Source organism: Cherax quadricarinatus, chromosome 7, assembly GCF_038502225.1.
Source record: "Cherax quadricarinatus isolate ZL_2023a chromosome 7, ASM3850222v1, whole genome shotgun sequence".
Lineage (NCBI taxonomy): Eukaryota > Metazoa > Arthropoda > Malacostraca > Decapoda > Parastacidae > Cherax > Cherax quadricarinatus.
In genome coordinates this window covers 62,596,376-62,612,650 of record NC_091298.1, presented here as the reverse complement: position 1 = coordinate 62,612,650, position 16,275 = coordinate 62,596,376, and the positions used below count along the sequence as shown (strand labels likewise).

The following is a 16,275-nucleotide window of genomic DNA, read 5'->3' as shown; positions in this document are numbered from 1 at the left end:
ACACATCAATAATTATTATATATTGTAGATGGAATATATTTCAAACTGAAAATTATAGTCAGTTATTCTTAAAGTCAATAAAATTGAGAAAAATAAAATCAGACGTCATGTTCGAAACCAAAACCTATTTTTTCGAAAACTGCTGTTTATCATTTATTTTAGTTCATTTCTTATTTGTAATTTAATTTAATTTTCATGTTGAGGCCCCCCCCCCCCAACCTAAAGTGCCCCGGGCCCTCCCACAGGTCTAAATCCGGCCCTGGGTGGGGGCATAAGATAAGATAAGATAAGATTTCGTTCGGATTTTTAACCCCGGAGGGTTAGCCACCCAGGATAACCCAAGAAAGTCAGTGCGTCATCGAGGACTGTCTAACTTATTTCCATTGGGGTCCTTAATCTTGTCCCCCAGGATGCGACCCACACCAGTCGACTAACACCCAGGTACCTATTTGCTGCTAGGTGAACAGGACAACAGGTGTAAGGAAACGTGTCGAAATGTTTCCACCCAGCGGGAATCGAACCCGGGCCCTCCGTGTGTGAAGCGGGAGCTTTAGCCACCAGGCCACCGGGCCACCCAACCAGGCCACCGGGCCAAGATCACATCCAAAAAATGTGAACTTATCCTCCCAGGTGGTCCATGACCCCCACGGGTTGAGCGCTCCACCACTAGATGGCATAGTGATGCCATCTAGTGGTGGTGCAGTAGTGCCATCTAGTGGTGTAGTAGTGTCATCTAGTGGTAGTAGTCAGGGCTAGTCAGGTTATCAGTGATGGTGTTATAGTGAAGGTCAGGACAGTGACCAACCTCAAGGTCACTAAAGGCCAGTTGAACTTCAGTGGTCGTACAGAAGAAACGTGTTGCTCCTCCTGCCACCCCGCCGGCTTTACCGCTTCCTCATCCTTTTAATACACCTAAATAACGTAAGTATTGTCTGGTGATACATTTCTCAGTACAACAGCAGAGTTGAGCTGCAGCTCCTGGTCCCACCACCAGTTTGGTCACCAAATTATTAATATTTTGTCTTAATTTTCTTTGGGGGTCTAATGTCTGGGGGGACTGACCTTAGTGGATGGGTTTTGATGCGAGGAACTGGAGCTACTCCCCTTCCTCTGATCAAACAGTAACACTCACACTAGGTGTTACATAACACACAAAGGTGTACCAAGTTCTGGGCCATTTTTTTTTCATTGAAAAATAAATTAGGGAAGGTCTCTTGATCCAAGGAACTTGCGCCTTGTGATCCAGATAGACTTCCATGTTAACATTGTTGGTCATCAGGTTTATGTGAAAGAAATATTTATTAAAGAAAAAGATAGCTGTACTTACTATGTTAAACATTAATGGATATATCAGGCAGTAATGTTACTAGTTTGTTATATGGTAATGTTTACCTATAAATGTGTAATGTTCATGGTTATAATGTGTGGAAAATACTGTATATATTTTCCGGAAATACGGTAATTTATAGGTAAATAGATGCCCTATATTGTATTTTTAAAAGAAGTATGTTATCGAAAAAAGAAGAGGCACTCGTCATCTTGGTTTTGAATTTTGTACAAACGTTGGTGTAATGGGAAGAATTTTTCGTGCTCTAGAGGTTAAAATTGTGTTGGCACCTCTCAAATAGGAGGCGAAATTGGTGGATGTGCATTCCTGCATAACTTGAGATATCAGGCGACTGGACAAGACCTCTCCAGGAACCTCAGATAAGCTCTCTAGATTTGTGTGTAATTCTGGCCAGCATTATTTTCATAGATTTAGTTAGTGAGGTTTTCTGAGTATGATACACATTAATCTCCAGTCAAATTGGTGAGTGATATTAAGATATATTTTCCTTCTGTTATGTAATTGTGTGTATATATATATATAATATATATATATATATATATATATATATATATATATATATATATATATATATATATATATATATATATATATATATATATATATATATATATATATATATATATATATATATATAATATATATATATATATATATATAAACTATTTATTATTTTTAATATACAGTCCACAAATTTATATATTTACCAGTATTCCTGGTGTATGTATATTTCATTTAATAGGTCCAGAGCAACTTGTGGTTATGACAGTGGTAGGTATCGAAGGGGGACATTTTTGCGACCTAGGTGTCCCAAATTCCTACTTGTCTATGTAACATTGGTAAATAATAATTATCTTTATCATTTACTGTTATGTACATAATTAGTTACATTCAAATAAATGCAATTTTCCACATTTAATTAGCCCGTTGATCCTTCTTGAACCGGAGGTAATTAGTGAAGTCATTAATTAGTTAATTACTTAATAATTATATGTGAAATGACAGGAGGAGGTGGATGTTAAGTTCACAAATTTACTTAATGTGTAGTGGATTATAATAATTACAATATTAATTTTGATAAGCTAAGCTCAAGTCTGGCTAAGTTTATATTAATTTGTATAATACTAATTGATAAGACATTTCTGGCCAAGATTTATATCAGTGTATGTGTAATTGATACGACAAGTGTGGATAAAGATTATATTGTGTATAATATTAATTTTGCTATGCCAGATTCTGGCAAGGATTTATTAATTTGTATAATAATTTTGATGAGCCAAGTTTGTATTAATGTACATTTAAAATTTATATTACAATTTTTTACATGTAATTGCTGAGCTCAAGTAGCTGGGATTTATTCAAAGGTAGGTTGTGTCAGTGTTATTAATTGGGTTGAATTTAATACATTGCATCATGGCTGAAAATGAGGAAATTAATATAGAAGACAAACATATGGAATATAGAGTAAAGAAAGCATCAATACAGGCTAGAAAAGTTCATGTAACCAAGGCATATAATAAGTGCTTGGAATTAATGAATCAAGAAACTATGAATACTGATGATTTAAAATTGTATTTAGATGCTTTAGGGAATATATATGATTCATACAAATTATATTACAACAAATATGAAGGAGATTTATTAGGTGGCCCGGTGGCCTGGTGGCTAAAGCTCCCGCTTCACACACGGAGGGCCCGGGTTCGATTCCCGGCGGGTGGAAACATTTCGACACGTTTCCTTACACCTGTTGTCCTGTTCACCTAGCAGCAAATAGGTACCTGGGTGTTAGTCGACTGGTGTGGGTCGCATCCTGGGGGACAAGATTAAGGACCCCAATGGAAATAAGTTAGACAGTCCTCGATGACGCACTGACTTTCTTGGGTTATCCTGGGTGGCTAGCCCTCCGGGGTTAAAAATCCGAACGAAATCTTATCTTATCTTATCTTATCTAACTGTGTAGATGAGACTGAAATAGATCTCATGATTAATTAGTATTATGAATTAGAGGAAAAGATTCTTTCTTGTAAAAGTCAGGCCTTGAATAAATTAAAATGTGTAAACCAGCCAGTTGGTCAGTCTGCTCCAACAAATATGTCCGCCAAAACTCCCAGCCTCTTCAAGGGGGGCTCCTTGGTGTGGTGAAGAGGCTCTTGGTCTGAGGAATTAGCCCTGTCGATCTTCCTTAGACCGAACCTAATTACCCCCCATTCTCCCCTCCCCTATCCCATCCTCCCCATCCTCCCCTTTTTCCATTCCTCCTCCTCCTCCTCACCCCTCCCTTTTGCCCTTCCTCTTTTTGGCCTTTGGGATTTCTCCCACAGGCGCGCTAGTTCCTAGGTAGGGGAAAGGACACCGGGGTCCATCCCATTCCGTTGAGGTTCTTGGCGGTGGCGTAGTTTGCCATGGAATCTGGATTGCCTGGGGATGTCCCGATCCCTCTCCGGTATCCCGGAGTAGCTTTGGGTGTCTTTCGGGCGACGGGTGTATCTCTGGAAGCCACCTTTCGGATTCCGGGGGTGGTGGCCGAAGGAGGTATGCTTTGTGGCGGATATCCGGCCGCCCTCTCTTTTGTCCACTGAGGTAGCTCGGCAGATGTGAGGTTGCTATCCCGGATTGCTGGTTTACTGGCATGAAGGGTAGGGTATGGCACGGGTTCCATGCTGCATCTGCGCTACTAGCGGTGTTGAGGTCCTCTTGGGCGCGGAGGGAGATTTCCGGCCCTTTCATTCCTCCTGGGAACTATTCCTCCCACTCCCCCCTTTTTTCATTCTTTTTTTTATTTTTATTTTTTCTTTTTTTTTCTTAAAAACAAAAAGCAAAGGAGTAACCTAACCATGGCAGCCCTAGTCCATGAACCCACTACCCCCGGGCCCCTTCTTGATACCGCACCCCATTCTGACCCTGCCTTGTGTTTAGACCACTCTTCGGACACTCCTGATGCCCCTGTACCTCTTGCTGGTGCTGTTTCCTCACCCGTTTCAGGTACCGGGGCTTCGACTGACTCCTTCGATTTGTCTGAACTCCGCTCTCCTTTGACTATGCTTCCGGCTTCTCCCTCTACGGTACGGCAATTTTCGAATCGCCCGCCCATTTCACGCCGGACCAACTCCGGTCCTACTCCTAAACGCCAACGTCAATCTCCTGATGATGCTCCTTCGTTACCTTCCCATTCTACTCGGAAAAGACCGACACGTCAAGCACTCCCTCTCCACGCTCAGTTTCGGACCACACAATGGACTAAATTCTTTACTTTAAGACCGACTTCTTCTTCTGCCTACCTTTCTGACCATAGTATTGGCAAAGCGCTCCTGCATCATGTTGGCAGAGATATTTCATTTCATGCTCTCAAGAGCAGTACGCGCATCGTCACTGTCCAGAATGCTACCCAAGCTCGTGATCTTTCTGATCTTTCTCTCCTTTCGAATATCGATACTACTACTATCACTATTGAAAAACATCTTTCTCTCAATTCTTGTAGTGGTACTGTCATTCTGCCCCATACCATAGTCCAACAGAATTTCCAGTCATGTGGCAATGACATTTTTGAACAGCTGGAACTCCAGGATCTCCCAATCCTCAAAGTAGACACTTATGTCCTTCCTGCCCGGGGGCGGAGACATTACCCTTGCAATGTGGCTCGTTTATCTTTTGACAGCCGAGAACTCCCGTCCTCTGTATATGTCGCGGGACATCGGTTACAAGTTCGAAAGGTGATACCTACACTGCAACAATGTAGAAATTGCTGGCGTTTTGGTCACCCAGCGAAATATTGCAGATCTATGGCCGAATGCCCAGTCTGTGGTGCCGACAACCATTCTAATACATCTTGTAGTCAACCTCCATCTTGCCTTAATTGTAATGAAGCTCACCCTTCGTACTCCCGCCGTTGCCAGGTCTACTTAAATGAACGTGAAATCCGTTGCCTCAAAGAGGCAGAAGGTCTCCCTTATGCTATGGCAGTTACTCATCTCCGCCTCCAAGGGAGACTACCCCGTGTTTCTTATTCTCGTGTTTCCAAACATCCCCCCACTTCTGGGGTCCCATCTTCTGCAGCCTCCTCTGTTGTTACCCCTCCCATAGCCACTACGGCATCTAATCCTTTTGCTGTCCTTGGCTCTGACGTCCCGACTACAACTCAGTCTGTTCTCACATCTTCGCGTCCTTCCTCACAAGCCCCAGTATCGACAAGACCTCGTACGACACCTAATACCAATCGCCCCTCTACTCAGAAGTCCAAAAAATCCACATTGCTCAAATCTTCTTTGCCCCTTCCTTCCCTTCTTCCACCTCCACACTTTACCTTTCCAGTCTCTGTACCTAGTTCTTCCCCTCTGGCTCTATTACAAGTGTGGAGATTCACCCTCCTCCTCGTACTATGCCTTCCACCCCCGTCCCCTCCCAAGTTTCTCCCTCTTCTACCACCTCCCAGGTTTCTGCCTCTTCTGTCCCCCCCCACACTTCATCTCCAGTCCCTTACACTCTTCCCTCCCCCTCTACTTTGGTACAGTCCATTACTGTCCCAATCTTTACTCACCCTCCTCCTTCTATCTCCAATATGGTCTCCCATACATCTTTGAATTCAGAAACACTTGAAGCCATTTCAGAATATATTGCAGAGACTAAACCTTCAATGGACACTGATTCACTTCCTGTTCCTTCTCTTCCCTCTCCTCCATCTTCACAACCCCATTCTTCGCAACGCTCCGTTCCTTCGCTACTTGAACGTCTTCCAGTGCCACTACACGTTGACTTTTCTAACCCCTCTAGTCCGTAGGTGCCTTTACCTACAGATTCCTGATATTTTCTTCATCGCCAATCATGGCCTATTTACAGTGGAATATCCGCGGCCTCAGGGGTAATCGGGGTGAGCTTCAGATGTTGCTTTCCAGGTTTTCCCCTGTTGGTGCTTGCTTACAAGAACCAAAATTACACTCGGCTGTTTTCCAACCCATCTCAGGCTATAATTTATTGTATTCTTCGGATCCTTTCTCAGATGGGACCTTTAATGAAAGTGCCCTTCTTCTACGCAATGATATTCCGTACTGTCAACTATTTGTCCATACCTCGCTGCATTACACTGCAGCCCGTATCCACTTGAATAAGTGGTTTACAATATGTTCTTTATATATCTCTCCTTCTCGAGCATTTTCTATCCCAGACTTTGCCTTTCTTGTTTCATCCTTACCACCACCACTTCTGTTACTTGGTGATTTTAATGCCCACCATTTCCTCTGGGGGGGGTCTCATTGTGACTCACGTGGCATTCAGTTGGAGGCTTTTCTCGCCTCTCACCCCCTCCATGTTTTAAATATGGGTACTCCCACCCATTTTGATCCTCGTACTCATACTCTCTTTTGCATCGATCTATCAGTCTGCTCTTCCTCCACTGCACTAGACTTCACCTGGTCTGTTCTACCAGACTTACATGACAGCGATCATTTTCCGATCATTCTTACTTCTCCTTCCTATTCACCACCTTTTCGTAGCCCTCGCTGGCAGTTTGATCGGGCAAATTGAGATCTTTACTCACACCTCACTGCTTTTAGTGAGGTTCCTTCTTCATCCTCCATTGATGAGCTCCTACACATCTTCTCGACGTCAGTTTATACCGCAGCTTCTCATTCTATACCCCAAACCTCAGGCAGGCATTCTCAGAAGTGCGTGCCTTGGTGGTCTCCTGCTTGTGCTCGTGCAGTACGTTTGAAACGTGCTGCATGGGGCAGGTACCGGTACAATAGAACTGCTGAGAGACTTCTTGATTTTAAGCAGAAGCGTGCGATCGCTCGCCGTGTCATCCGTGAAGCTAAACGCACTTGTTGGCGAGACTATGTTTCCACCATCACCTCTGCTTCTTCTATGAGTGCAGTCTGGAAAAAAGTGAGGAAATTGAGTGGTAAATACTCTCCTGACCCAGCTCCTGTTCTACAGGTCGCTGGTGTTGATGTAGCAAACCCACTCGACGTTGCCATTGAACTTGGCACACATCTGGTCCGTATTTCCCGAGGGCTCCATCTATGGCCCTCGTTTCTTTCCTCAAAGTCTGCCAGAGAGTTAGTACCCTTGGACTTTACTTCTCTCAGAGAAGAACAGTATAATGTGCCTTTTACACTTCAAGAACTGGAGGCAACGCTCTCAGCTTGCCGATCATCGGCAGCTGGGCCTGACGACATTCATATTCGTATGTTACAACATTTACATCGGTCAGCCCTTGTAGTCCTCTTACACCTCTTCAATCTTATTTGGGCACAAGGAGTTCTTCCCCAGCTGTGGAAATCTGCCATTGTTCTCCCTTTCCGCAAACCGGGTACTACAGGACATGATGCCTCCCACTATCGCCCCATCGCTCTTACTAGTGCAGTTTGCAAAGTGATGGAACGTCTCGTAAATCGACGTTTAATGTGGTATTTAGAGACACACAACAGTCTCTCCTCTAGTCAATATGGCTTTCGTAAGGGTCGTTCTACCATAGACCCCTTACTATGCTTGGATACTTATGTTCGTAATGCCTTTGCGAATAATCACTCAGTTATTGCCATATTTTTTGACCTTGAGAAGGCATATGACACAACTTGGAGGTATAATATTTTGGCCCAGGCCCATTCCTTAGGCCTCCGAGGCAATCTACCATCCTTCCTTAAGAACTTTTTAACTGACAGACATTTCCGTGTTCGAGTCAATAATGTTCTTTCCCCGGACTTCGTCCAAGTTGAAGGTGTCCCTCAGGGATGTGTTCTAAGCACAACTCTTTTTCTCCTTGCTATAAATGATTTGGCCTCTGTTCTTCCACCCAATATTTGCTCATCACTCTATGTTGATGACTTCGCTATTGCTTGTGCAGGTGCTGACTGTAATCTTATTGCAGTTTCTCTCCAGCATGCGGTCGACCGTGTTTCCACTTGGGCCACCACGCATGGGTTGAAATTTTCAAGTACCAAAACTCACCAAATTACTTTCACTAGACGCTCTGTTATCTCCGATCATCCTTTGTATCTCTATGGCTCCCGTATCCTCGAACGTGATAGTCAGGTTTCTAGGCCTTCTCTTTGACCATCGGTTATCCTGGAAACCTCACATAACCTCTCTGAAGGCAACTTGTCACAGCCGGCTAAACCTTCTTAAAACCCTTGCTCATCTTTCCTGGGGAGCTGATCGTCGAACTCTGCTTCGCCTACATTCAGCCCTCGTTTTATCGAAACTCGATTATGGTGACCAGATTTATTCCGCGGCCTCTCCTGCTACTCTCTCTAGCCTTAACTCTATCCATCACCAAGGATTACGTTTGTGCCTTGGTGCTTTTCGCTCTTCCCCTGTTGAGAGCCTTTATGCAGAAGCGAATGTTCCATCCTTGTCTGATCGCCGTGATGCCCATTGCCTTCGCTACTATGTACGCTCTCACGATCTACACAATCCTTCCATTTATAGAATGGTCACCGATATTAGTAGACATTCTTTATTCGTTCGCCGCCCCTGTTTGCTCCATCCCTTTTCTCTTCGCCTACATTCACTCTTGTCTTCCCTTCAGTTACCACCTTTATATGTTCATGTAGCATCTCACTTTTCCCTACCCCCCTGGGAAGTTCCAGCTGTTCGGGTCTGTTCTTTCTCACTCCCTTGCTCGAAAGCTCAACTGCCTACGGTGGCTTCCCGCTCTCTTTTTCTTGATCACTTCCACTCCCATTCTCATGCCACCGCTGTGTACACAGATGGCTCTAAGTCTTCAGACGGCGTCGGATTCGCAGCAGTGTTTCCGGACAGCGTCGTGCGGGGGCATTTACTATCTTCAGCTAGCATTTTTACTGCTGAACTGTATGCCATTCTTGCAGCACTTATTCGTATTGCATCTATGCCTGTGTCATCATTTGTAGTAGTTTCAGACTCCCTTAGTGCTCTACAGGCTATACGAAAATTTGATACATCTCATCCCTTAGTTCTCCGTATCCAACTTTGGCTACGCCGTATCTCTACCAAACATAAAGATATTGTTTTTTGTTGGGTCCCTGGTCATGTCGACGTACAGGGCAATGAACAGGCAGACACTGCTGCGCGGTCAGCAGTACATGACCTACCAATTTCCTATAGAGGTGTTCCATTTCTGGACTATTTTGCTGCAATAGCTACCCACCTTCGCACCCATTGGCAACAACGTTGGTCAACTCTGCTCGGTAACAAACTTCATTCTATTAAACCGAGCATAGGTTACTGGCCGTCTTCTTGTCATCAGTGCCTAGGTTGGGACACCACTCTCTCCCGCCTTCGCATTGGCCACACTCGTCTTACTCATGGGTATCTCATGGAGAGGCACCCTGTTCCTCTCTGTGAGCAGTGTCAAGTTCCAGTATCGATTAGCCACATTCTGTTAGACTGCTCTATCAACGAGCACGCAGAATTTACCTCCAACGTCGTCTTCGTTCTACTACTCTCTCTTTACCTTCCCTTCTTGCTGATGGACCCTCCTTTAATCCTGACTCTCTCATTGACTTCTTGACAACGACTGATTTACTCCACAAACTCTGATGATACTTTTCGCACTCTCCTCAGCCCTTTCTAATTCAGTCTCTTGCTGCCCTTTACCCTTTCACCATCCACTACCCCGCTGTTATCCGTAACCTATTACTCATCCATCTCCCTTTTGCCACCTGATGCCCTCACTTCCTTCCTGCCCTGCAGTGCTGTATAGTCCTTGTGGCTTAGTGCTTCTTTTTGATTATAATAATAATTGGGATACTGAGAGAGATTTGTTAATGTTAAAACCTAATAATTACAGTATGCCCAATAAATTAACTAAGAGAGTTTTGCTTGCTGAAGTTTCCAAATGTTTTGATCCACTAGGTTTAGTGTCACCCCTTACTATAAGAGGGAAATTATTAATACGGGAAGCATGGAAATTTAAATGTGCTTGGGATGAAATTCTACCTGAGGAATTCATTAACAGGTGGGATGAATTAATTGGTGATTATGAAAAAATTCCAATGTTGGAGTTCCCACGCCAGGTGGCCAATCCAAATGGGAAAAATATACTCCACATTTTATGTGGTGCTTCAAAATTGGCATATGGAGCAGTTGCTTACCTTCAATGTAATAGTGTTATTTCTCTTGTTATGTCTAAGGATAGAGTGTCTCCAATTAAATCATGTACCTTGTCTCACTTGGAATTAACAGCCATTTATGTAGGTGTCAAATTAGCTAATTATATAAGAAATAAGTTGCAGGAGATAAATATTAGCGACACTGTAATTTGGTCTGATAATGAGGTATCCTTACAATGGATTCATAATGGAAACGGTAAAATTGTGTATGTACAAAACAGAGTCGCTGAAGTTAATCAGATGCAAGAGAAGTATAATAGTTTGGGTCAGCATGTGTTAACATTTAATCATATACCTGGTGAGGAGAATCCAGCTGATTTCTTGTCTCCAGGTTTATCTTATGCTAAATTTGTAAATGCTGTATCATGGTTTAAAGGACCGAGCTGGTTGGTAAATAAAGCTAATTGGCCTGTACAAAAGGCGTATATTGCTCCTGTTGAAATTACTGTTACCACCGCTCCAATAGTTTGTCCTTCCTTAGCCATTGATATAAATAGGTATTCTTCTTTACCCAAACTAATCAATGTAACTAAGTTGGTGTTTAAATTTCTAAACAAGATGAATATTTCATACAAGTTTTCACATCCTCTTGAATTTTGGATAAAGAGGGTAGAGGAGGAAATCTATGGAAATAAGATTACCTGGAGACCTGGAGTTTACCTGGAGAGAGTTCCGGGGGTCAACGCCCCCGCGGCCCGGTCTGTGACCAGGCCTCCTGGTGGATCAGAGCCTAATCAACCAGGCTGTTGCTGTTGTTAGGTAAGACACATATGCAACAGTTAGGTATCTTTATTTCGAAACGTTTCGCCTACACAGTAGGCTTCTTCAGTCGAGTACAGAAAAGTTGATAGAAGCAGAAGATACTTGAAGACGATGTAATCAGTCCATCACCCTTAAAGTTTTGAGGTGGTCAGTCCCTCAGTCTGGAGAAGAGCATTGTTCCGTTGTCTGAAACAATATGAAGTTGAAGTGACAGGATGGAGCCTTTATATAGTGCCAGGAGGTGTCTTACCTAACAATTTGTCGGTATTTTATACCATTTTAATGTTCATTCTGTCAGACACTGCAACACAAGGGTATCTTGGTACAGACCATCAACTTCGACCTCTACTAGTGAGAACGGCTGGGTTTGAGAGGGACCTGCCCTCCCAAAGCAACCTACGTCTCACCTCCTGGCACTATATAAAGGCTCCATCCTGTCACTTCAACTTCATATTGTTTCAGACAACGGAACAATGCTCTTCTCCAGACTGAGGGACTGACCACCTCAAAACTTTAAGGGTGATGGACTGATTACATCGTCTTCAAGTATCTTCTGCTTCTATCAACTTTTCTGTACTCGACTGAAGAAGCCTACTGTGTAGGCGAAACGTTTCGAAATAAAGATACCTAACTGTTGCATATGTCTTACCTAACAATCTGTCGGTATTTTATACCATTTTAATGTTCATTCTGTCAGACACTGCAACACAAGGGTATCTTGGTACAGACCATCAACTTCGACCTCTACTAGTGAGAACGGCTGGGTTTGAGAGGGACCTGCCCTCCCAAAGCAACCTACGTCTCACCTCCTGGCACTATATAAAGGCTCCATCCTGTCACTTCAACTTCATATTGTTTCAGACAACGGAACAATGCTCTTCTCCAGACTGAGGGACTGACCACCTCAAAACTTTAAGGGTGATGGACTGATTACATCGTCTTCAAGTATCTTCTGCTTCTATCAACTTTTCTGTACTCGACTGAAGAAGCCTACTGTGTAGGCGAAACGTTTCGAAATAAAGATACCTAACTGTTGCATATGTGTCTTACCTAACAATCTGTCGGTATTTTATACCATTTTAATGTTCAGGCTGTTGCTGCTGGCTGCACGCAAACCAACGTACGAGCCACAGCCCGGCTGGTCAGGAACCGACTTTAGGTGCTTGTCCAGTGCCAGCTTGAAGACTGCCAGGGGTCTGTTGGTAATCCCCCTTATGTATGCTGGGAGGCAGTTGAACAGTCTCGGGCCCCTGACACTTATTGTATGGTCTCTTAACGTGCTAGTGACACCCCTGCTTTTCATTGGGGGGATGGTCCATCGTCTGCCAAGTCTTTTGCTTTCGTAGTGAGTGATTTTCGTGTGCAAGTTCGGTACTAGTCCCTCTAGGATTTTCCAGGTGTATATAATCATGTATCTCTCCCTCCTGCGTTCCAGGGAATACAGGTTTAGGAACCTCAAGCGCTCCCAATAATTGAGGTGTTTTATCTCCGTTATGCGCGCCGTGAAAGTTCTCTGTACATTTTCTAGGTCGGCAATTTCACCTGCCTTGAAAGGTGCTGTTAGTGTGCAGCAATATTCCAGCCTAGATAGAACATGAACTCCAGGAATGACTGGATTTGGTGTACGATTTCTGCCATTTCCTGCCAATTTTTTTTCCTTCCTGGCACTAAAAAACCTCTCCCTCTTGAGTGGCTGTGGCTACCCAGGTTTTCCCATGGTCTGGATGTTTTGTATCTTTTTGTCCCCTTTAGATGGTGTCTGGCAATTTAAGTTATAGCACAGTCTTTCCTGTACTGAAGAGGTACACATTTCAGGGTGAAAAAGCTTACAGGAAGGGAGTTTGCATTTTCCTGTTGTCATATGGGCACGGCATTTTCTAGGGTGGTCATAGTTGCATGTCCTGTCTGTTTTTCCAGATTTCCCATGCCAGCAGATACCAAGTGCATAGTATGTGCACAGGCTTGGTTTTCGTTTGCCTTGGGTTTCTGTGACTGTATTCCCTGTTGGTGCATGTTTACCTGTCTTATTCCTATCCTCCCTAGCACCAACAATGGAGCTCCCACCAGTTGTTTTTGGTAATATATCCTCACTATTGCTAGTGGAGTCCTCTTGTTTGCTATTTCCTGTGGTATTTCTAGTTTGCAATATTGGTTTTATCTTATCTTTGACTACACTTGTTTCCCCACTACGGCTCCTGTCCCCTATGAGGTCATTTATATGTATTAAATTGATGATGGGAAGAAAAATTGTGAAAGGTTCCGTAATAGAGAAATTGGGGCTGTATTCAGAGAACAGTGTAATTAGGTGCAGAGGTAGGTTACAAAATGCTGAATTGGGTGATTATGCTAAACACCCTATCGTACTGCCCAAAACTCATCATCTAACAAATCTGATTGTTCTAAATGCCCATAAAAATGTAATGCATGGTGGAGTAAAAGATACCTTAAATTGTATTAGGGAAACTTTCTGGATTCCACAAGGACGGCAAAGTGTAAAAAGGGTGATTAAATCTTGTGTAATATGTCGCCGTGTGGATGCCAGATCCTATATGTACCCAGGTCCTCCACCATTGTCAAATGATCAATTTGAGTCGTTTAGCAACGAACTCCGGCCGGCCACAGTGTGGAAAATACTGTATATATTTTCCGGAAATACGGTAATTTATAGGTAAATAGATGCCCTATTTTGTATTTTTAAAAGAAGTATGTTATCGAAAAAAAGAAGAGACACTCGCCATCTTGGTTTTGAATTTTGTACAAACGTTGGTGTAATGGGAAGAATTTTTCGTGCTCTAGAAGTTAAAATTGTGTTGACACCTCTCAAATAGGAGGCGAAATTGGTGGATGTGCATTCCTGCATAACTTGAGATATCAGGCGACTGGACAAGACAGCTCCAGGAACCTCAGATAAGCTCTCTAGATTTGTGTGTAATTCTGGCCAGCATTATTTTCATAGATTTAGTTAGTGAGGTTTTCTGAGTATGATACACATTAATCTCCAGTCAAATTGGTGAGTGATATTAAGATATATTTTCCTTCTGTTATGTAATTGTGTATATATATAACTATTTATTATTTTTAATGTACAGTCCACAAATTTATATATTTACCAGTATTCCTGGTGTATGTATATTTCATTTAATTAATAGGTCCAGAGCAACTTGTGGTTATGACAGTGGTAGGTATCGAAGGGGGACATTTTTTGCGACCTATGTGTCCCAAATTCCTACTTGTCTATGTAACATTGATAAATAATAATTCTTTATCATTTACTGTTATGTACATAATTAGTTACATTCAGATAAATGCAATTTTCCACAATGTGAATGTTTTGTTTCAGGTGTGGTAACTGAGGAGTGCTGTGCCTGGCTGCTGCAACATTGATCAACACAGCAACATTGACCAGTCTGAGGGGTGGAGACAGCCACACTAGTAAATGGTCTGACCCATAACATTTAGTGTTATATGGAGATGCAGCAGTTGGAGACGTCGTTAGAAGTGGGCGGGGCCCACTGGTAAGGTATTTCCAGGTTATAAGTCCACTAAAGTTCGGTTATTGAAGCAGATAGTAATTGTATTAGGTGGGAAGGTGGTGGGGAGATTATAGGAAAGATTGTAAGTAATTGATATCAAAAGTAACTTATTGGTAAGTAAGGAAATAATAAGAACATAAGAAAGGAGGAACACTGCAGCAGGCCTGTTGGCCCATACTAGGCAGGTCCTTTACAATTCATCCCACTAACAAACATTTGACCAACCCAATTTTCAATGCTACCCAAGAAACAAGCTCCGATGTGCAAGTCCCTCTCAAATCCAACCCCTCCCACTCATGTACTTATCCAACCTAAATTTGAAACTACCCAAAGTCCCAGCCTCAATAACCCAACTAGGTAGACTGTTCCACTCATCAACTACCCTATTTCCAAACCAATACTTTCCTATGTCCTTTCTAAATCTAAACTTATCTAATTTAAATCCATTACTGCGGGTTCTCTCTTGGAGAGATATCCTCAAGACCTTGTTAATATCCCCTTTATTAATACCTATAGATCTTAATGGAGTGATCTCTAATGTGTATAATAATTTGAGTCATTAAATCGTCTTGTGAATTGTAATGTAATTAAGGATAATAACGCTAAGTTAAGAGAATATGTGAAGTGAAATAAGTCGTTTGCTCCGAGTGAACACGCTAGACCTCGTTGTTAACGAGACGAGGAAAGGGAAACTCCTTGAGTCACGACGTCTAAAGCAGGACAAACCAGCGGATACCTCGTCCTGCTGGAATGAGAATCGTGTCGGTGTAGCAGGACATCGAAAATGAGATGGTGAATCAAGAAATGAGGAATATCAATCACCCACAGTTAAGTAACCCTTCTAGTTATAGCAACCTTAGACTGGCCAGTGGTGGTATGTTATAATTAGATAGGTTATGAGTGATCCAGCTACATCAAGTGACCACCAGAGAACATCTGGTAAGTAGTGGGATTATGTACAAATGTTTTCCTTGACGGATGTATCCAGGTGTATCCTACCCCCCTCCCCTTCATTCAGCTAAACTAATATAATCTATACAGTCCACAATTAATTAGTAGCACCGTACTTGTGGGTGCTACCCAATCCATACTGGTCTCGGATAGATATGGATAAGATTGTGAGGTCGAGGGGACCACTTGGTGCGACCAGGGGTGGTTAAGTTTTCTCACATGTCTACACGGGGTGACTACGGTAAACAATATGATTGTCTCCCAATGAGATTACTGGTATGTATATAATGTTGAGGTACATACAGGTAAGCACCCTAGAAAATTTTCCATATCTGCCCGTTGGTCCTTCGAGAACCGGGTGCAATCAGTGAAAAAATTAATTGAATTAATTACTTAATAATTAAGTGACTGATTGAAGGAAGTGGGTGTAGGGTGCACAAGTTTAATCGATCGTGTGATGGATGACAATTAGCCCAATTAATTGCTAGCACATGTGTGGCTAGGATATACAAGAGTAAAGTGCAAGAATTACTCTTATAAGGCGCCTACTTAAGTTGTATAATCAGTGATTAATAATTCTCTAACCATGACTGGA

General features: G+C 42.7%; 1 protein-coding gene across 4 annotated transcripts in view; it reads left to right on the top strand.

Annotated features, from left to right (window-relative positions):
- The first annotated feature begins 805 nt into the window (after positions 1 to 805).
- The window catches only part of LOC128686924 (frizzled-9), a 95,478-nt gene continuing 80,008 nt past the window's right edge, over positions 806 to 16,275 (top strand). For 2 of the 4 annotated variants that reach the window (XM_070082593.1, XM_070082590.1), the window contains exons 1-2: positions 806 to 921; positions 14,537 to 14,711. The gene's annotated coding sequence lies outside the window, so the exon portion shown is untranslated. Of the gene's footprint in view, positions 922 to 14,536; positions 14,727 to 16,275 lie in introns of all 4 variants that reach the window. The other 2 variants (XM_070082591.1, XM_070082592.1) reach the window with 2 other exon arrangements.